This window comes from Mizuhopecten yessoensis, unplaced genomic scaffold (genome assembly GCF_002113885.1).
Source record: "Mizuhopecten yessoensis strain PY_sf001 unplaced genomic scaffold, ASM211388v2 scaffold716315, whole genome shotgun sequence".
Taxonomy (NCBI): domain Eukaryota; kingdom Metazoa; phylum Mollusca; class Bivalvia; order Pectinida; family Pectinidae; genus Mizuhopecten; species Mizuhopecten yessoensis.
The window spans coordinates 765,433-789,567 of record NW_018480055.1 but is presented as its reverse complement, the minus strand read 5'-3'; the positions used below and the strand labels follow the sequence as shown (position 1 = coordinate 789,567).

The following is a 24,135-nucleotide window of genomic DNA, read 5'->3' as shown; positions in this document are numbered from 1 at the left end:
GGTATTTCTTATTGATGGAGTTTGACATACTTGCTTGTTATTATCTCTTATATGCCATAACTCACTACTCATCATAGTAACTTCACATTCAAAGGATACGTCGTGCATATCGAAAGCGTTAGTTTTACTAATTACACGAGCCTGTCTACTTGCGTAGACATCAGGAAGAAGTCCTACCCGTGTTTTAACAAACTTGGAAGAAATCCTGGATTTGTGTTAATACAGTAACGTATGAGTCAGTTGATAACTAAACAATGATATCTGTACCGCAATGCATTTTTGAAATACTTGCTTTTACTCGTCCTCCTGCGTTTCTTTTTCTTTTTTTCACAGCTGGTATTCTCCTCATCGCTAGAATCAGTGGTGCTTGATTCGCTGCTCTCTACGATTAAAAAAGTATTTTTTTCATTTATCGTATAAGTAGGGCAAATGGGGGAAAATATGAAACTGGAGAGACACACAACAAACAAGTACACATGCAGAACTCCATACGAGAGGACAGCAGCAGGAACCAAAATATTAAATCATAAAAAAAGAAAAGGCCGATCATGTAAAAAAAACAACGTGAAATTAAGTCAGCTGAAAATATCATAACCATTGCAGAAAAGGCTTCTCAATAAATCAGATGATTCTATACCTTAACGAGTCGAAACATATCCGTTGTCGTATAAGTTTTGTATACAGGTAAGTCACACCGCTATACAGTACTGGTCGAACAATACTTACATGTGTTAGCACATACATCGTAAACAAGGGATATAGGTGATCGAACAGTCTTTGACCACACAGTTATTGCAATGGAATGGACTGTTCGAGCTACTTCATAACTATCGGCATCGGAAAGCACCAACATTAAGCATACGGGATCGTCAAACGCAAACATTGGACGCTTCAAAATATAACTACCAATTTTTGAGCGACGCCAATATATATCCTTAAGTACGGTATTGTGGATTCAAATACGGATAAATATGTATCATACATTGCATATGTGCCAAGCTGTAAATTTAAGCCAAATGTGCATTAATACGGAAGCATACATCATTGAATATTTATTAAAAATACTTTTTTATTTTTATACAAACGCAGAGCAGCAGACAAACACAGGATATCTGACTTGAACGTTGAACAGGCACACAAACAAAAATAATCTTATCTGAATATCTGTTCAATACATTACCCAAATTCAAAATCGTACTATGGATACCGAAATAAATGTAATACTTTTCTGTATCATACAATATGTACCCAAAATTGTAAGTGAGAGTGCGGAATTGAATATCTATATATATCTCATTCAAAATATTATCTGATATAAAACCCTCTAGAACGAATTTATTCTGTCCTATTCTGTTTACTTGAAATTTTAGTTGTCTGTTGTAACCAAAACTCTCATATTTGAACAGGAACACATATAATCACGTTTCCCGATTTGTATATGATTCTGAACACATAAAAAATGGACTTTTATTCTTTTGACCTTCATTAAAACTGATGGGTCCGTACATGTGATAAAATATAGCTATATAGTAGAGTAAACGTGTGTTTTCCTTAAATGTATGCACCAATTTACTTAAGGTGGCTCAACACATCGTCATCAGTGTACATTTTCGCCATCCAATTATGCCAGAATTACTTATGAAGATAATACATCTTTCTTCTGGTGCTGTGAAAACAGTGGATATTTTTCGTTGAACACAACAGGTTTTATGTTTTATGAGTGTGCATAACTATATAACTCATTCGAAATATTATCTTATATAAAACCCTATTTGTGTACATCAGAGCTGCCAATAACATCCGTACTGCAAGCACAAACATTTAGTGCAGGCATATACACTTTTCAACGTTTCAATCGCGCATTGTATAGGTAACATACAATTTGTGAAACATTTTGTGTGATGGGGAAATAACTATCAATTTCATTTAGCATATATATGCATTTTGTTGACAATATATACAATATAAATAGTTGAATACGGATATTGCAATTAGTTTTCATCTACAAAGGTAATATATCTTTCTTCTGGTGCTATGAACAGAATGGATATTTTGCGTTGGAAAAACATGTTTGGAGAACATGAATGAACACACAAGTATATAACTACTAATTTCACGTCGAACGCACAAAGGGTGGCTATCTTATTTCGGAATACATTTGGAGTTACTATGTATACAGGAAGAAAGTTCGGGTAAACATCGGTTCACAAATGAAACATTTCGTCACTAACATCTGAACCCAATTATGCCATCCATTTATTATTTTGATCCCAATTTGAAAAGACAATTGTTAAAACACAAAAACGAATCTAAGCACAAAGTTCATTAAACGGGACACTGACATAAATAAAGGAGGCTGTAAACGAAATGATTAACATTTATAATACGCAACGAAACTTACCAATAATGTCGCAAACATCTCCTGTGAAACCCGGTGCACAATTACATGTACCATTTCCATTAACATTTTCGCACGTTCCCCCGTTCTGACAGGGATGAGCTCCATCGCCTTCACAATCTGTAATCGTGCTTAAAATTGTCAATATATTCTGTCATACGATAAGAAATAAATATGATATGCCACGGTAAAACCATCAAATATTTTATTTGTTACATTTTCAAACAACATAGAAGAAACTGTTACTGCATCAAAGTAATTTTGCGCCATAATTGAAAGACATTGCGATTGTCAACAGGGCTGATCACCATTTTAAATAGGCAACGCAATGTATTTCTGCCGTTTTATATTATCGTTAATTAAGGTACCGAAGATACACCAATACGACCACTTTTATGTTCGTCTCTTTGAACGAAGTGTTGTGATTGGTCAGTATCAAGTGGATGTATTCCCATATATCATCACATGTGAAAATACACCATTTTGTCTGTGTTCAGTAACATAATGTTTCATAACATAAAAAGTTCTGATAGTTAGCTGGTGAGAATGTTTTCAGTGCTATATATATTCAAAAGCGATAATAGCGCTTCGTTATGTGTTAAGTACGTGTACATTGATATATACACCTGCTCACCTATCTTTTCACAAACAGTTCCATACAGACCCTCAGTACATCGACAACTTCCATCAACACATGTTCCTCCATTTTGACACGGTGTGGTAGACCCACAACCGACAGTATCTGTGAGAGCAGACAAGACATCAAAACAACAGATTTAAACGAGAGTAGACCGTCATCGTGTGTAAGCAACATTTTGTCGCCGGTTTTTACGATCGGTTGCAGATAGGTGTAATAGTCAATTTACAAATTATATCATAGTATAACAAAATGATTTAGAAAATAACCATAATATCTTAAATGATCTATGTAAATCATACAGATACCATTTGATTCAAACAGTCTATAATAGTACTTGACGATATAATGATGATTAATTAATTAAGATTTGTACATAAAATTGAATTTTTGATAATGCTATGCCCAATATCAATTTCCCTTTTCATTATTTCTATATCTGTTTGATGTGTACAGATATAATTGATGTGTGATGGTATGTCTTATTTGTTTACATCAGAACTGCCAATAAGCACAACATCCGTATTACAAGTACAAACATTAAGGGCAATCATATAAACTTTATAACGTTTTAATCTTGCATTGTATAACATACAGTCTGTAAAAATGGCTGGTAATGAGGAAACGACCATAAGTTTCATTTAACATATACATGTATATGTCTTTTGTTGGCATTGTATAAAATACTAATAATTGAATATGGATAATACAGCTTGTTTTTATCTATGGGTGTAATGTATCTTTCTTGTGGTGATATAAAAAGATTGGACGTTTTTCGTTAGACACAATTTGTTTGGGGGGAAAATAATTGAATACACAGGTATTATTACGTCCAACGCAGAAAGCCTATTAACTACGGAAACATTTGAGTTGGTATTGGTTTCTTAGGCTTTACATGATTCCTTATCAGCAAGTCACAAACAAACCTATGTAACCACGCCAAACTTCGTATTGCAATTTACCATTCTTAGTATAGTCGTTCTGTTACACTGCCTTCTCGAAAAGAGGAATTAATGGAGTCGATTGGTAAAACAAATTTAACAATGTCGCACATCCTCCCCTCACAATTTTTCTTCTATCAGACTATTTTACTTCTCGTCACTTTATCCTACCTATTACATATGCCACTAAAAAGTAGTGTCTTCGTTATCTTATCACAAGAACTTTCTTTTCCGAGCCAGGCGAAAAGCGATGTTTGACTCACCGAAAATTTGGCGTCGTGTTTGGCCTCATCAAAAGTGAAAATTTTCCTCAACTTGAATTTATTTACCATTTTCTATCATAAACATGATATTGGTTTATTGGTGCTATCTTTCTTGGTGCAGATTTTTTCCAAAGCTCAACCATAGCAACAAAATTTCGTTGCTATGCTGAAATGAAAGCCTCCGCATATGACAAACAAAAGTTCCTTCTTCGAATGAACACTGGTATGACAGTTTTTAGGAATGTAAAATATTTATTTGTTTGGTGCATGCGCAGGATTTCAAAATTTGAAAAGTGTTAAGTTAGTTTCCTTCAAGATGGCAAATTCAACCCAATATACCACAACAGACGATATTTACGCATTTTATTATGAAAATACGTGTTTTTGTCTCTCTTTGTAATTACATATCTCCTAAACAAGTTGTCGAATGAATTTGAAACTTTATATTTGCTTACTTCATATATTTTCGATAACGAATATACCAACTAATTCTAAATCCCCGATGAGACATGAAATGACCCTTAACGCTCCTTGTCCTTTGTAAAACTGTTTTAACATATTGACATCTTTAAAACTTAAGGACATTCAATCGAAATGTGTCCACAGAATACTATACACAAAATTGAAAATTAAGACGTTTGAAAGTTCAAATGGGAAATGCTACTTTTGAAAAACCGAAGATGAAGACATGCACCATTTGTTCTTTAAATGTGAATACACTACAACTATTATAAATTATGTAGAAAACCAATATTATAAATTATGTAGAAAACCTATCTTATAAATTATGTAGAAAACCAATATTATAAATTATGTAGAAACATTAATGAGGAACAGTGTTCCTGGATATGCTAGCAATGTACTAGGCACAGAGGAAAATACATGTACTACACTAGGATATCAAGAAAATGATGAACTTTCAATATTGATCAATACAGTCATACGTATTATGAAACAGAAGGAATGGTACAAAGCATAATAACAAACAACTAAACATAGAACAAAAATGCAAATTAAAAGTCATCTGAAACATGAGCTTTGGTTATACTGTGAATCGGTGCATAAGAAAGAAATACCTGTCAACACTGTGTCATAATTGTATGAAAATATAAATTAACATCATGTTATAGAAAATAATGAACAGCAATAAGCTTATATGCCTGGTAAATCATGTCCATAGTTCGGTTATGTGATAAGAGTTGATATGACCAATCCAGGGATTGAGCTCTCGGGATAATTGATCAGGCCAACGGGAACTGAACACCTGTTTTACTTTATAAAAAAGAAATTCAAACACAAATACGAAAGCACTTAGTGCAATATAACACATAATCCAACACAATGTTACATTATGTAAGAATGTGTGTAATGCTACATTATGTAGGATTGTGTGTAATGTTAAATTATGTAAGATTGTGTGTAATGTATAATTATATAATTTTGTGTCTATTTTTTAAATATATAAAAGTGTGTGTAATATTAAATTATGTACGTTTTAAATAAAGGCAATTAAAAACATCTGATGAAAAAATTCACTACAACATTCAATGTTTTCGTCCTTCGATCACTCATATGTGATATAAGGGGCCACAAAATTGGAACTAAAATGGTCTAAACTACTGTTGAAAAACGGGAGGTGCATTAACCTGTAGATAAAATCAGATACTGGCTCGATTGGGGAATTAAGAGCTTATAGGACCAGCACAGAGATTGAGCTCGTGTGATGATCAATCAGGCTGACGAACATCCGAATTATAACTTACTTCTTGTTTATGAAAGTGCGGATATGAAGCTACCTTCTATTATACCTCTTCTTAGTTAACAAAAGAATGCTTAAAACTTATATAAATTCATCATGGCTATAGGAGTGAAAGATTAATATATATTGAATAATAGCTATCCTGCATCAGAAAAATATATTTGTACGGGGGGTAGGGTTGGCGGTCGGTACCTAGGACCTAGGGCAGGGCACTTTTACCTTAGCAACCCTCATTAGTCGACAAAGCCGTTCTGAAACGGAAGTCTTCACAATTATGACTAACCCAATCATACCGTTATACAAAATGCTTTCCAATTGTTATCAACCTAAAATGATTTTTTTAAATGGGATCATTTGTTCACTTAAGCGCTTTATTTAAGTTTACTTAAGAAAATGCTAATTTATCTTGATCAAATGTAGGTCGATAAGAGAGCGTCACGTTAGTTAGCATTGTGCTAGCTGTCACTTTACACTACAAGCGTATGCCTATTAAGATTTAGATAAAAGACACATTAGTATAATCAATTTTGACATATACAGAATTTTGAAATGTTATCATTCACTCATTATGGCGCTTAGTATAGTTTTAAAGTTGCTTCCCAAAATATACTCATATTACCTATGTAAACTGTTCATCGGTAGACGCGTGTCATTAAGGTTAGCATTGTCCTGGCTGTCACTTTAAAATTAAAAACTATGGCAGAAATATATATAAAATAATTCTGACAGACGAAAATAGATTGACCTCTATGCCTATAGAAAAAATGTTATAATAATTTACCTTGCTAAAAGGTTAATTTGTGTGTTTTTATCTAGATACGGTATGTACACGTGTATATAGTGACGTCACATTTCGAAATGAAAAACAGACGTCTTGAAAGAAGCCCTTGAAGTTACCTAATACAAATTGCATACTTATCAACGTACAGTCATCAAGCTTTCATTACAAAGGACCTAAAGATGAGATTGAGCAGATTGTTCGGAGCATGATAACATTACAGTAGAGGCACGGTAGTTTAGTGGTAGGATCCAGGGTTCGTGACCGAAGGGATGTGGGTTCGAGTCGTGTCACGGCACTGTGTTGTATTCTTGAGAAAGATACTTTACTCCGCCTGTACCAGTCTACTTAGCTGTAAATGATTACCTGGTTGGGCAATGCTAGAATTGTTGAATGCTAGCTGTGAGCGCCGAAATTGCAGCACCGACTGTATGATCCCCAGGGAATTGAGAAAGATATTGGCTGGTTGCAAAGGCCCTATAACCACGGATAATAATTTGTGAACCGCTTTGAGACGACCAACGAACTAGGTTGTGATAAAACGGTATATAAGAACCTCGTATTGTTATAATTATTATTATTATTTAAGAGTGAATGAATAATTAAACAGAATATATATATAATAATAAAAAATAATAATATACAACATTTATATAGCGCCCTATTTAATTTGTAAAATTACTCTAAAGCGCTTTACAACATATGGATAATAGTAATGGTTATAATTTTGAAAACAAAAAACAAAGGCTTACAATCACTTTTATACATTTAAGCAAGCAATGTGCACATGATTGAACAAATAAATGGGTGGTATTTACATGATGTCTTTGCAAGAATTCTAAAATGCAGACGTGAAGAGGTGAGTTTTGATGTCCCTCTTGAACTTGGCCAGGGTATTTGACTTTCTAATAGCAGATGGTAAGCTATTCCACAACGTAGCCGAAACCCTCCCAAAGTATCCAAATATATATATGTAATCCTATCCTCCGATGCATTGGATACCTTCGATAGTCAATGTATAGTTATATGTTCGAGTGTTGTGGTATAACTTTAATTTTAATAAATGACTATCAGTGGCATGGCTCAGAGGCACATAAATATTTCTTTATTGTTTTTACAATGAGTCGACACCATCACCTGTTAATTGAAAAGGTATTATTTTACCTTTACTGTTACAAAGCAGGCCAAACAGAGGTATCCATGCCTGAAACTTTATCGCTGTTACGTTACCTGGAAAAAAATATATAACAGCGATAGAAATGTTACTGTTAATATATTATTACTTCTATAGTGGTTTATAAGGTCTGTACATATGTTTAATGTCTTTATGGTCCTGTCTGTTCATGTCTATTTTGTCTTCCATTGTTGTCCCTGTGCATCGATTTTGTGCTTTGTAAGTACATCTTACAGAAACATAACAAGAGAATGCTGAAGCGTCAACAAAACAGAATTCCGTCCTTTCGTATTGCAGAGTTATCTGCTCTTGTGACATTTACATTTACATTTACGGCGATACTGCAAAGGGCTGTCGAACAGCATCAACTTGCAGGTGGACTTGTGTGGCGTGGCTTCCACATACGTTCGTTAAAAACAGGTTAAAAAGTTAAAACTTGCAAGATGACTGTGGAGCGAGGTCTTGAATGCCTCCACAGTCAGCTGCTCGACGACCTCTGATGGTAGTCCATTCCATTCCATTCCATGATGGTGTTTGGAAAGAAGCTGTATTTGTAGGTGTCGGTGTTGCATCGTATGTTGATATAGCCGTGGTTATGTTGTCTCCTTCCACTTCTGGCGTTACTACTGATATATGGTGGTATGATCAGTGCGTTGGTGTTGTGGATGCCTTTGTAGAGGTTGGTTAGTCGACTTTCCTTCCGTCTCTTCTGTAGGGGTGGCCAGTGTAGCTCGCTCAACATCCCAGTTACACTACTGTAACGCGAGTAATCGCCGTTTGTGAATCGAGCTGCTCGCCGCTGGACTCTTTCTATTGACTTCTGTTGGTATTTTTTATGTGGATCCCAGACTGAAGCTCTATATTCAAGGTTTGGTTGGATTGGAGTCAGGTAGGCCTTCTCTCTCACTTCCTGTTTGCATTTTTCAAGGTGGCGCCTCAGGAAGGAAAGTAATCCGTTGGCCTTTGTGGTCATCTGGTTGATATGTTGCCTCCAGTCCAGATTGTTGGCTATTTCCACTCCAAGGTATGGGTTGTGCTCTACTACTTGGAGTGTACTACCATTGATGTTATAGCTGGCTCCTTGGCGTTGAATTTCATCAGCCGCTTGTTCGACCAGCTGACCATTTTAGCTAAGTCACCTTGTGAGCAGGTATTGACTGTTACGTCATTTGTTTGTGAGAGTAACGTCATACATTTTTGAGAAAACGACGTAATTTTCTCACATAAACTAATGACGTAACAATCAATACCTTGTCGCAATAGCGGATAACTCTTCAATACGAAAAGACAGAATTCGAACTCCAACTTGATAAAAAGGACAAAATATAAACAAAAGAATGAATGCAAAGAGACTCATTAAAACGGTACAAGGAGAATAAGGCCAGATGTTTTGTCATGTAGTTTGATTTCAAACAAAAAAGTAATACGTCTTTTTCAAAACTAAAATAGCTACAACAAGACACATATATTAGAATAATTAAGATAATCGACAATTATTTCACATACAGAAATATTATATTTCCCAGCGCGATAATGATGGTTAGCATGACATTTAAACCTATATCGTTGTCAACCTACTTATAAAAGTTTGACTTCAGCTGTCGACGTCTATCACAGAAGTCATGATATACAGAACAAAAATTAACCACAACATGATCACGTGACATCTCATCTGCCTGTAACAGTTCGACAACCATAACCAGTGCGAGTGAACGACGAAAAAAAGGAGAAATGAAGATGAAAGAGGAAAGAAACGATGACGGTCGTCCGAAATGATGGAACAGAAGAAGCTTTGTTCCTATCGCTTTGCCATAAAAGTAAAGATATGTTTAAGCAAATGCACGATGGCCGATAGCGGCCGACAGAACACTCGTATTAGTAAAAAGTGTTCTGTCTGACAGTTTGTCAAATTATAAGTGGGCATTTTACACATTTTGTAAAAAGTGTAAACTGTCATGACACTTTGTCAATTCATGCATGGCAGTTTACTAATTTAACTTTCACAAAATAAACACTGGGGGAGGAGGGAGAGATAGAAATAGGGTCACATTCCAAGGGTTTAAACATAAATCACACGGATTAGACGGTGTTTTTAACTGTTCATTGTGTACACTGGGGAGTTCCTGCTATGAAGTAGGTAAAACGATGCTGTTTAAAAAGTATTTATATTTTAAATGTATATGTATACTGTTTTGAATATGTAAACTTAAGGATTTATTGACGATCACAAGTTCAATACTGAAGGTAGCACTAGACTCTCCTGGCAGCAGGATAACCTTTCTTGGTCATGTTACACACCGTGTGCTTGATCTGAAGGTCACACGGGGGAGGCTAATAGTTGTTTTAAAAGTTGTTTTGATAGAAATGATGGCATAGTCAAAGTCTGCATACATTTTAACCGTAATGTTTGATATACTCTTTTTATTAATATAGCACAGAATTGTTACAATCTTGATATAATAGTTCATACCATTAACTTAACTTCTCTGGGAGACCACCGTAATGATAATTGTGATTATTGTACAAATGTAATACTCAGTGACTATTGACAAATTAGTAGTATACATATCATGTTATTTTCAGTGACATTTCAAAATGCAGACTGAACCTCAAGACAGTAAGTATACTGTAGTGGTATGTAATGTTCAACCCTTCGATTTGATGTATGCGTTGTATCTCCTAATACACATGATGTATCCACTGATACATGTAATAGTATAATAATATATTTGAGATATACGATATGCATTACATTTTATCGTTGCGGACATATGTTTGCGCAGTCATTAGCTCCTTCGTGTGTCCGTTTACATAAGTATGCTAAATGCTCCAATCCCTTTCGAAAATTCAAATAATATGCGGTTTATTTCATACACAAAATTTCACGAAATATATGTTATTAAGATAATGTTCACGAACTGAAACTTCATATCAAAATGGAATGTGAAATTGTTTTGCATGCCTTATTGAATGCCTTATAAGCTGAAAGTGAGGAATATGTCGAACATTTTATTAATATAATCAATACTGCTTAGTTTTCAAAACGATTTTCGAAAATATCAATTTCTACCACGTCACAATCATTGAGCTGTGGTATAAAATTTGCAGAAAGCATGACATGTCTAGCATTTTGAACAGTCAGTACTTTCATGTGATTAATTTCTACGCTACTATGGATTATCTTTTATTCATTTTAGTCCCTCAGCCCTTGGAATGTGACCCTATTTCCATCTCTCCTCCTCCCCCAATGTTTATTTTGTGAAAGTAAAATGGGTAATCTGCCATGCATGAATTGACAAAGTGTCATGACAGTTTACACTTTTTACAAAATGTGTAAAATGCCCACTTTTAATTTGACAAACTGTCAGACTAAACACTTTTTACTAACATGAGTGTTCTGTCGGCCGCTATCGGCCATCGTACAAATGTTATGAATTTAATTACTTTCTATTAATTTTTCCTATGCTTGTACTTTTATTTCACAGGCTCATTCATGTTTTTAATATCCGAAAAATAAACATCAACAAACTTTTACCGGTACCGCCAATCTGTTTAGTTGATTTAATTAAAACTACCTGTTAACTGATATGATCTGTCTAACAAAACAGCTGACAGCGGATCGTTGTGGGTCATATCAACCATTTATAAAACTATGCAGCCATGTATAACAGGTACATAAAAAATCGGAATAACAAAATATATTTGTAAGTAGTAATTAGCTCTAAACACTATATTTGATGATGACGTTGAAACATTTAATTAACTAAAATATATGACATATCGTGAGTGTTTGAGATTAATTCACAAATCAAAATGTTTAACGATGTCTCTCACTCTTTTTTCATTTTTTGTTATAAAAAAAAATTAATTCAAACATCAACAGTACAATTATATTCGAAATATAAATGACAAAATCAAAATGACGAAACATTTCAAAAAGCTTGGTCCCGGAAAGAGCAGCAATCGATAGTCATATACATCTATAACCATTATAATACAAAAACAAAAAGTATACATAACGATCATTCATTAATATGTACATAAAGTTATACTCACATATATAGCATGCCAGTAAAAATCCGTTCTCAATTTGCCAGTTTATATATAATTGATGTTTATATTAAAAATATACGGAACGAACACTGCTACAAAACAACGTCACTCAGTATTATTAAAATTAAGATTGATAATTGACAATCGGACTGTCGTTAAAACCAAGTACACTTTCCTAATTTTGCCCTTTTGTCCTTTTAAACTATTAAACACATTAGTGATATTCATTTTAAAATTATTTATATATTAAATGTTCCAATATTTGTGTAACACAACGGACAAATGCCTATAGAAAATATCACATTTGGTTGGTTTGAAAAACAAAAGAGGCGATATAGTGATAAAGTAGATCAAAACCGTATAATTAAAAACATAACAGTCAAACAAAATCAGTTACTTAACTGCTATCAACGTATCCCAGCAATGCTGACCAGTCCGGTATTCTTCTGAAGTAATGCTGCATTAGACAGCTTGGTTTATGTAGCATGGTGTTACACATGAAAACCATGCATGAAGAGTATTACCGTGACTATCTAATTAATTGGATTATGCAAATAAGGTTTGAAATTTCAAATAAGGTTTAATCAGGATATTTACCCTCAATATTGTAGCGTATCAATTTAATAAACATTAAGATGACATTTTAATTAATTTTATTTCCTTACTAATTAATTTATCTACAATGTGTCTACAGTCATTTCAAACATATCTTAATGCCATTACTCTACGTATGGAGCATGATACTCGTATAATTACATTGAAACACCAATTCCCGTCAGAATTTCAACTAGCGTAACAGACCCCACGGAGATTCACATAGATCATTAACTTGTTAACGTTATATTTAGCTAAATTTAAGTGATTTAATATCAAGAGCATCTAACATGTGACTGCCTTAAAGGCTAAGTTTAATATTGAACAGAAACAGGAGTTAAAAACTTTTTTGCAAGCTTTCGAAAAAGCTATTTCCTTTGTCAAGCAGAGAGTTAAATGGCCGGTGTCTCGACTCCAAACAACTCACTGAGCAACAGTGTGCCGAATTAGTAAAGTCAGTTGTCAAAAATCATAGAGACATTTCTCCCAGATGTACTGTAATACTGCAAGCAGTCAGGGGGATAGGTAACATGTTTACAGTGGCGGATCAAGAGGGGGGTTTGGGCTTCAAGAAACCCCCACAACCTGAGAATTTTTCTTTAAAAATCATGTATTTTCACCATCTTCCTCAATGTTTCCTCACTTGGAAAACCCCCGGGAACATTTTGGAAATCCCAATAGCGCCCTATAAAAAAAAAATTACTCTAAAGCGCTTTACAACATATGGATAATAGATTAAGTTATAATTGTGAAACAAAAACAAAGGCTTACAATCACTTTCATACATTTAAGCAAGCAGCTAATGATCAGGTTAATACAACCTTCTGTTCACTTATTGTTTATCCCCATTTTGTAGAAATTGGCTGTACCAGCTGATTGATACAGGGAAACATACTTGTCATCAATATATTAGCATGATTAACAAAATTGTCGATTATCATCTCTGAAGAATGAAAATAGTCTAATAACGAAGATATTAACACACCTTAAGCTACGATAACGAAGAGAATGCTCACCTAAAGCTACAGTAACGAAGGGAATGACACACCTAAACCTACGGTAACGATTAGAAAGACACAACTAACGCTACAGTAACGAAGAGAAGGACAAACCTAAATCTATAGTAACAAAGATAATGACACACCTAAAGCTACGGTCACGAAGAAAATGACACACATTAAGCTACGGTAACGTAGATAATGACACACCTAAAGCTACAGTAACGTAGAGAATGACACACCTAAATATATAGTAACAAAGAGAATGCCACACCTAAATATATAATAACGTAGAGAAAGACACACCTAAAGCTACGGTAACGTAGATAATGACAAACCTAAAGCTACGGTAACGAACAGAATGGCACACCTAAAGATACAGTAACGTAGAAAATGACACACCTAAAGCTACGGTAACGTAGAGAATGACACACCTAAAGCTACAGTAACGAAGAGAATGACACACCTAACGCTACGGTAACGTAGAGAATGACACACCTAAATATATAGTAACAAAGAGAATGACACACCTAAATATATAGTAACGAAGAGAATGACACACATAAATATATAGCAACGAAGAGAATGACACACCTAAAGCTACAGTAACGAAGAGAAAGACACACCTAAAGCTACGGTAACGTAGAGAATGACACACCTAAAGCTACGGTAACGAAGAGAATGACACACCTAAAGCTACGGTAACGAAGAGAATGACACACCTAAAGCTACAGTAACGTAGAGAAAGACACACCTAAAGCTACGGTAACGTAGAGAATGACACACCTAAAGCTACGGTAACGTAGAGAATGACACACCTAAAGCTACGGTAACGAAGAGAATGACACACCTTAAGCTACGGTAACGTTGAGAATGACACACCTAGATCTATAGTAACGAAGAGAATGACACACCTAAAGCTTTAGGTGTGTCATTCTCTTCGTTACCGTAGCTTTAGGTGTGTCTTTCTCTTCGTTACTGTAGATTTAGGTGTGTCATTCTCTTCGTTGCTATATATTTATGTGTGTCATTCTCTTCGTTACTATATATTTAGGTGTGTCAGTCTCTTTGTTACTATATATTTAGGTGTGTCATTCTCTTCGTTACTCTAGCTTTAGGTGTGTCATTCTCTTCGTTACTGTATATTTAGGTGTGTCATTCTCTTCGTTACCGTAGCTTTCGGTGTGTCATTCTCTACGTTACCGTAGCGTTAGGTGTGTCATTCTCTTCGTTACTATAGATCTAGGTGTGTCATTCTCTATGTTAACCTAGCTTTAGGTGTGTCATTCTCTACGTACGGTAACGTAGATTTAGGTGTGTCATTCTCTTCGTTACCGTAGCTTTAAGTGTGTCATTCTCTAAGTTACCGTAGCTTTAGGTGTGTCATTCTTTTCGTTACCGTAGCTTTAGGTGTGTCATTCTCTAAGTTACCGTAGCTTTAGGTGTGTCATTCTCTTCGTTATTGTAGCTTTAGGTGTGTCATTCTCTACGTACGGTAACGTAGCTGTAGGTGTGTCATTCTCTCTTTGTTACCGTAGCTTTAGGTGTGTCATTCTCTAAGTTACCGTAGCTTTAGGTGTGTCATTCTCTAAGTTACCGTAGCTTTAGGTGTGTCATTCTCTAGGTTACTGTATCTTTAGGTGTGTCATTCTGTTCGTTACCGTAGCTTTAGGTTTGTCATTATCTACGTTACCGTAGCTTTAGGTGTGTCATTCTCTAGGTTACTGTATCTTTAGGTGTGTCATTCTGTTCGTTACCGTAGCTTTAGGTTTGTCATTCTCTACGTTTCCGTAGCTTTAGGTGTGTCTTTCTCTTCGTTACTGTAGATTTAGGTGTGTCATTCTCTTCGTGACTATAGCTTTAGGTGTGTCATTCTCTACGGTAACGTAGAGAATGACACACCGAAAGCTACGGTAACGAAGAGAATGACACACCTAAAGCTACGGTAACAAAGAGAGAATGACACACCTAAAGCTACGTTACCGTACGTAGAGAATGACACACCTAAAGCTACGGTAACGTAGAGAATGACACACCTAACGCTACGGTAACGAAGAGAATGACACACCTAAAGCTACAGTAACGAAGATAATGACACACCTTAATCGATAGTAAAGAAGAGAATGACACACCTAAAGCTACGGTAACGAAGAGAATGCTCACCTAAAGCTACAGTAACGAAGGGAATGGCAAACCTAAACCTACGGTAACGATTAGAAAGACACAACTAACGCTACAGTAACGAACAGAAAGACACACCTAAATCTATAGTAACAAAGATAATGACACACCTAAAGCTACGGTAACGAAGAAAATGACACACATTAAGCTACGGTAACGTAGATAATGACACACCTAAAGCTACGGTAACGTAGAGAATGACACACCTAAAGCTACAGTAACGAAGAGAATGACACACCTAAATATATAGCAACGAAGAGAATGACACCCCTAAAGCTACAGTAACGAAGAGAAAGACACACCTAAAGCTACGGTAACGAAGAGAATGACACACCTAAACCTACAGTAACGAAGAGAATGACACACCTAAAGCTCCAGTAACGAAGAGAATGACACACATAAAGCTACAGTAACGAAGACAATGACACACCTAAAGCTACAGTAACGACGAGAATGACACACCTAAAGCTATGGTAACGTAGAGAATGACACACCTAAAGCTACGGTAACGAAGAAAATGACACACATTAAGCTACGGTAACGTAGATAATGACACACCTAAAGCTACAGTAACGAAGAGAAAGACACACCTAAAGCTACGGTAACGTAGAGAATGCCACACCTAAATATATAGTAACAAAGAGAATGTCACACCTAAAGCTACGGTAACGTAGAGAATGACCCACCTAAAGCTACGGTAACGAAGAAAATGACACACATTAAGCTACGGTAACGTAGATAATGACACACTTAAAGCTACGGTAACGTAGAGAATGACACACCTAAATATATAGTAACAAAGAATGACACACCTAAATATATAGTAACGGTAGAGAATGACACACCTAAATATATAGTAACAAAGAGAATAACACACCTAAATATATAGTAACGAAGAGAATGACACACATAAAGCTACAGTAACGAAGACAATGACACACCTAAAGCTACAGTAACGACGAGAATGACACACCTAAAGCTACAGTAACGACGAGAATGACACACCTAAAGCTACAGTAACTTAGAGAATGACACACCTAAAGCTACGTTAACGAAGAGAATAACACACCTAAAGCTACGGTAACGTAGAGAATGACCCACCTAAAGCTACGGTAACGAAGAAAATGACACACATTAAGCTACGGGAACGTAGATAATGACACACCTAAAGCTACGGTAACGTAGAGAGTGACACACCTAAAGCTACGGTAACGAAGAGAAAGACACACCTAAAGCTACGGTAACGAAGAGAATGACACGCCTAAAGCTACAGTAACGAAGAGAATGACACACCTAACGCTACGGTAACGTAGAGAATGACACACCTAAATATATAGTAACAAAGAATGACACACCTAAATATATAGTAACGAAGAGAATCACACACCTAAAGCTACAGTAACGAAGAGAATGACACACCTAAATATTAAGCAACGAAGAGAATGACACACCTAAAGCTACAGTAACGAAGAAAATGACACACCTAAAGCTACAGTAACGAAGAAAATGACACACCTAAAGCTACAGTAACGAAGAAAATGACACACCTAAAGCTACAGTAACGAAGAAAATGACACACCTAAAGCTACAGTAACGAAGAAAATGACACACCTAAAGCTACGGCAACGTAGAGAATGACACACATAAAGCTACAGTAACGAAGAGAATGACACACCTAAAGCTACGGCAACGTAGAGAATGACACACATAAAGCTACAGTAACGAAGACAATGACACACCTAAAGCTACAGTAACGACGAGAATGACACACCTAAAGCTACAGTAACTTAGAGAATGACACACCTAAAGCTACGTTAACGAAGAGAATAACACACCTAAAGCTACGGTAACGTAGAGAATGACCCACCTAAAGCTACGGTAACGAAGAAAATGACACACATTAAGCTACGGTAACGTAGATAATGACACACTTAAAGCTACGGTAACGTAGAGAATGACACACCTAAATATATAGTAACAAAGAGAATGTCACACCTAAAGCTACGGAAACGTAGAGAATGACACACCTAACGCTACGGTAACGAAGAAAATGACACACCTAAAGCTACGGTAACGTAGAGAATGACACACCTAAATCTATAGTAACAAAGAGAATGCAACACCTAAAGCTACGGTAACGTAGAGAATGACACACCTAAAGCTACGTTAACGAAGAGAATAACTCACCTAAAGCTACGGTAACGAAGAAAATTCCACACCTAAATCTACTGTAACGAAGAGAATGACACACCTAAAGCTACAGTAACTTAGAGAATGACACACCTAAAGCTACGTTAACGAAGAGAATAACACACCTAAAGCTACGGTAACGTAGAGAATGACACACCTAAAGCTACGGTAACGAAGAAAATGACACACCTAAAGCTACGGTAACGAAGAAAATGACACACCTAAAGCTACGGTAACGAAGAAAATGACACACATAAAGCTACGGTAACGAAGAGAATGACAAACCTAAAGCTACGGTAACGTAGAGAATGACACACCTAAAGCTACGGTAACGTAGAGAATGACACACCTAAAGCTACGGTAACGTAGAGAATGACACACCTAAAGCTACGGTAACGTAGAGAATGACACACCTAAAGCTACAGTAACGTAGAGAATGACACACCTAAAGCTACGGTAACGTAGAGAATGACACACCTAAAGCTACAGTAACGAAGAGAATGACACACCTAACGCTACGGTAACGTAGAGAATGACACACCTAAATATATAGTAACAAAGAATGACACACCTAAATATATAGTAACGAAGAGGATGACACACATAAATATATAGCAACGAAGAGAATGACACACCTAAAGCTACAGTAACGAAGAGAATGACACACCTAAATATACAGTGACGAAGAGAATGACACACCAAAATATTTAGCAAGGAAGAGAATGACACACCTAAAGCTACAGTAACGTAGAGAATGACACACCTAAAGCTGCGGTAACGTAGAGAATGACACACCTAAAGCTACAGTAACGAAGAGAAAGACACACCTAAAGCTACGGTAACGAAGAGACTGACACACCTAAATATACAGTAACGAAGAGAATGACACACCAAAAGTAGAGAATGACACACCTAAAGCTACGGTAACGAAGAGAATGACACACCTAAATATACAGTAACGAAGAGAATGACACACCAAAATATTTAGCAACGAAGAGAATGACACACCTAAAGCTACAGTAACGAAGAGAATGACACACCTAAATATATAGTAACGAAGAGAATGACACACCTAAAGCTACAGTAACGAAGAGAATGACACACCTAAATATTAAGCAACGAAGAGAATGACACACCTAAAGCTACAGTAACGAAGAGAAAGACACACCTAATGCTACAGTAACGACGAGAATGACACACGAAGAGAATGACACACCAAAAGTAGAGAATACCTAAAGCTACGGTAACGTAGAGAATGACACACCTAAAGCTACAGTAACGAAGAGAATGACACCCCTAAATATATAGTAACGAAGAGAATGACACACATAAATATATAGCAACGAAGAGAATGACACACTTAAAGCTACAGTAACGAAGAAAATGACACACCTAAAGCTACAGTAATGAAGAGAATGACACACATAAAGCTACGGTAACGTAGAGAATGACACACCTAAAGCTACCGTAACGTAAAGAATGACACACCTAAAGCTACAGTAACGAAGAGAATGACACACCTAAAGCTACAGTAACGTAGAGAATGACACACCTAAAGCTACGGTAACGAAGAGAATGACACACATAAAGCTACAGTAACGTAGAGAATGACACACCTAATGCTACAGTAACGTAGAGAATGACACATCTAAAGCTATAGTAACGAAGAGAATGACACATCTAAAGCTACAGTAACGTAGAGAATGACACACATAAAGCTACAGTAACGAAGAGAATGACACACATAAAGCTACGGTAACGTAGAGAATGACACATCTAAAGCTACAGTAACGTAGAGAATGACAAATCTAAAGCTACAGTAACGTAGAGAATGACACATCTAAAGCTACGGTAATGAATAGAATGTCACACCTTAAGTTACGGTAACGAAGAAAATGACACACCTACAGCTACGGTAACGTAGAGAATGACACACCTAAAGCTATAGTAACGAAGAGAATGACACACCTAAATCTATAGTAACGTAGAGAATGACACACCTAAAGCTACGGTAACGAAGAGAATGACACACCTAAAGCTACAGTAAAGTAGAAAATGACACACCTAAAGATACGGTAACGTAGAGAATGACACACCTAAAGCTACAGTAACGTAGAGAATGACACACCTAGATCTATAGTAACGAAGAGAATGACACACCTAAAGCTACAGTAACGAAGAGAATGACACACCCAACGCTACGGTAACGTAGATAATGACACACCTAAAGCTACAGTAACGTAGAGAATGACACACCTAAAGCTACGGTAATGTAGAGAATAACACATCTAAAGCTACGGTAACGTAGAGAATGACACACCTAAAGCTACGGTAACGAAGAAAAGAAAGAAAAATGAGTAGAAGGGATAAAGTATGGAGTAAAGAATAGAAGGGAGGGACAGGTTAGAGAAGGAGCCGTCTATCCTATATATACTAACTGTATAAGTCTAGTTTTTGTAAGACGGCTCCTATGCCTAATAATTGCCTTAACCTAACACTCGTCGTATAGTATCACCAAGTCTGGACCGGAAGTGAGGTACTGAGCAGCCGCTATATTGCTTTTTTCTCCACATGAAGCAATACAGTGCAATATTGATACGCTCGTCTATATGGGATGTTTTATGCTATGGCGTCGGCGACTGACTGTCTTGGTGCCAACAATTCATTCGGTCGATGGCTTTCTTGGTATTTCGCCTACATCATACACCTTGCCTACTATACTCACTTCACGTTAGGAATACTCGGCTCTCATTCCTCATTATATACAGTGCTATGAGTTTCTGTTATATTTGATAGGAAAGTTTTGCTAGAGCATAAATTCCTTACAATTTCACCAATGATTACAAAACGTGCTGTTATTCTGAATCGCGGGGAAGAGAGGTGACTGAATTTAAAAACGGTATCGCACACCTCTGTACACAAGGATAGGGTCCTTTGTTCATTAGTCAAACACCTTTTATTTTAATATATTTACATTTAGGAGGCAAGCCACTATACAGATATTACCAGCAGAAATGCATTTCATTTGAGTATGAAAGCAAAACCTCTCGTGACGTAACACGTGATTTAATTATTACGTCATAGATTAACCTTGTTCAGTGAAAGTCCTCTGGATAACATGGAGAATGCCCCTGCGTCAAACGCTCAAATTACTACGGTTAATTTTTGGCGCCAAGTTTATTTAAAAAGGACTGTTCCGCCAGTGTTGTTAAAAGGATGTCGCATATACAAAACGCAGTAAATAACTACATTATTTAAGAACAAATAAAGTAAATTAAACAATAGATCTACAGTAAAAATGTAAATATATGGATTGAACGGCGTTATGCCGGTATGAACGCAAATCGGTACACATCCATATTGCATGAAGCCCGCTACCGGCATTGTAAAAACGCCGTTCAATTCCTATATTGAATTCAATTCAATTCAATTCAACTTGTATTCCTTAAGTTTGATAACTTAATGGATAACTATAATTTACAATAAATTACAAATGATATATACATATATGTATTGTGCAATTATATAACATGGAATAAAGTTATTAACAAATTAAGGCAGTCGAGGTGAGAATTTTGAACGAATATTATTGAAGCGAAAAGAAATTAAGGTGAGTATCCGTACTTAATATGTTAACTACTTGTTAATCATCCTACACACATTCAAATATCTATGTTTAATTCTTGTGGACAGTGACATATATATCTTCTCAGTAAGAATTATACAATCGTGTATGTACCAGCTACAAATGCTCGTAACAACATACTCCTTGTCTGGAAATGTTGTCACTAGAGCTACTACTATTTCTAATAACTATTGTCACATCTAGAGAAAAGACATTGACCAAGTATTGATATGTACTTAAGTAATTCTGTGAAACATATTTCAATACCATCTTATTCAGCCTGCACAGGAACATCCTCGGTATCCAGGAGTTACGCTCACTTTCGCTCTCTGCACCCCTGGAATATGTCATAGCAAAATTGAAGGCACGAAGATAGCTGTTTAATTAGTCTCAGGTTAACAAAACTGACCAATCGCTAGGCTGATACCTGTCCTTTGATGATTACAAAGGAGAGACGCCTGACCTCAAAGCCTGTCTATTTTTACCGTTGGTTCTTTTGATATACATCAAAGGACCAAACTAGTCTTCTCGTCTCATCTTCAAAGTGTTGCACACTGTTCCTTCGATTTTGCTATGACATATTCCAGGGGTGCAGAGAACGAAAGTGAGCGTAAGCCCTGGATATCGAGGATGGCACAGGAATTTCTGCACACGATTGCTTTTTTGGGATTTTTTTTAAGAATCTCTCTCGAGTGATAAATTGGCGACATAGAGGTTAAACAAATACTAAATTTCATTTCAGTAAATTTTATTGAAAAATCAAAAGGATTGGACAACAGGCTATGCCTATATAAGTCCTCTCCTAGCCAGAATTACAAACAAATATAAACTATATATAGAAAGAAATAGAAAGAAATGGTACATGAAATAGTTACAGAAATAGTGATGGAAGGGGAGCAACTCCCATAGAAGTTTTAGTTAAATAAATATATATATGCCTCATTTATTTAGACCAAGGATCCCCTAGTGTTGGGCAGCAAGAGATCCATAAGCTACTAGGGATTCTGACCATACAAAGTCCTTAGCCATACACTGGCTTAGGTCATTCACCCCAGCAGACCTTGGATCCTCGCCATGCAACACTAGGAGATTTTTGATAATACAATGTACATATTTTGTATATAGTTAATTATTTTCAGCACAAGTCATCATTTTTTCATCATCATCCAACCACCTACATTCATCAATTTATTTTATCAATTTATAAAGTAAGAATTATATTATTTATTTTTTTTTATTTTTTTTTATAGAAAGACTTGTAAGCAAGATGAATTTTATTATTCACAGTACAGAAACAACTAATGGTGGTTAAGGAATTTCTTTGTATCAGTGATAAAGACTGATACCTTTTCAAGTATAGAAGCATTTATATCATCACTACATTGTGAACAACCATTGAGAAAGACATTTATATTATTATGCATATGATTATCATTCGGTAAAGAGTTCATCAGAACATGTCTTTGGTTATTAAAATTTTGACATTCAAAAAAGTAATGGTACGGGGTTTCTTGATCCTGTCTGCAATCACAAGTAGGTGATCCAGACAAGTGATCATTATAAAGGTGAAAGTTCAAATTACTGGCCTTATTTCGTAGTTGGCATAAAATAATATTAATTTTTCTGCATCCTGAATATTTAAATATGAGGGTTACATCATTATGGGGTTTGTTAAGGTTTTTTAGGTGTTTTTTAAACTGAGATAGGGATTGGGAGTTAGTAATAGCAGAGTCCAGCTGATTATATTTGTTGAGAGTGGCAGGAAAGTAACTGTTAAAATAATAATCTGTTCGACAGAGAGGCGGATTACAAATTCTATTTCCCCTTAACTCATATCTTGTACTTGTAATATCATTAATAAATGGATCTATAATATTTAATAAGTAAGAGTCATTATGCAGAATTCTATGCATAAAAAATATTTTTTGTTTATTTCTTCTTTCAGCTAATGTTTCCCATTCTAATTCTTCGTAAAGTTTCACATGAGATGTTCCTCGGCGTAATCCTGTAAGTATCCTGGCTGCATCTAATTGGACTGATTCGAGAAGTGTTTTTTCCTGTTCTGTACAATTGTCCCATACTACACTTGCATATTCTAAGATTGGCCTAATATAAGAGGTATACATTATAATAAGTGATTTTTTATCAACAGAATGTTTTAGACTTCTAAGAATGTTTATTCTTTTATATGCCTTATCATAGGTATGTTGTATGTGTTCAGCCCATTTACTATCTTCAGTGAAAGTAAGACCAAGATGAGTGTGAAATCTATTGTTAGTTAGTGGTTCATTCAAGAAAGAAATAGGTGGGTGATTTGGTTCTTTTTTCCTAGTAAAAATAACAGATTCAGTTTTTGCAGCATTAAATTTTAAGTCCCACTTTTTTGCCCATGTACTTATATTCTGAAGATCATTTGTTAGACTTTCTGCTGCTTGTATTGGATTATTATCAATAATTATGTATAAGGAAGTATCATCAGCAAATAATTTAATATTATTATTAACTTGGTCTGTTATATCATTAATGTACAGTAGGAATAAAAAA

The 24,135-nt window shown here is 35.6% G+C and overlaps 1 long non-coding RNA gene across 2 annotated transcripts in view; it reads right to left on the bottom strand.

Annotated features, from left to right (window-relative positions):
* Positions 1-321: 321 nt before the first annotated feature.
* The window catches only part of LOC110442979, a 27,384-nt gene continuing 3,570 nt past the window's right edge, over positions 322-24,135 (bottom strand). The window contains exons 1-4 of one of the 2 annotated variants that reach the window (XR_002462063.1): positions 7,941-8,008; positions 3,033-3,140; positions 2,402-2,518; positions 322-382 (exon numbers count right to left, since the gene is read on the bottom strand). This is a non-coding gene — a long non-coding RNA (uncharacterized LOC110442979). Of the gene's footprint in view, positions 383-2,401; positions 2,519-3,032; positions 3,141-7,940; positions 8,009-24,135 lie in introns of those variants that run through there. The other variant, XR_002462064.1, reaches the window with a different exon arrangement.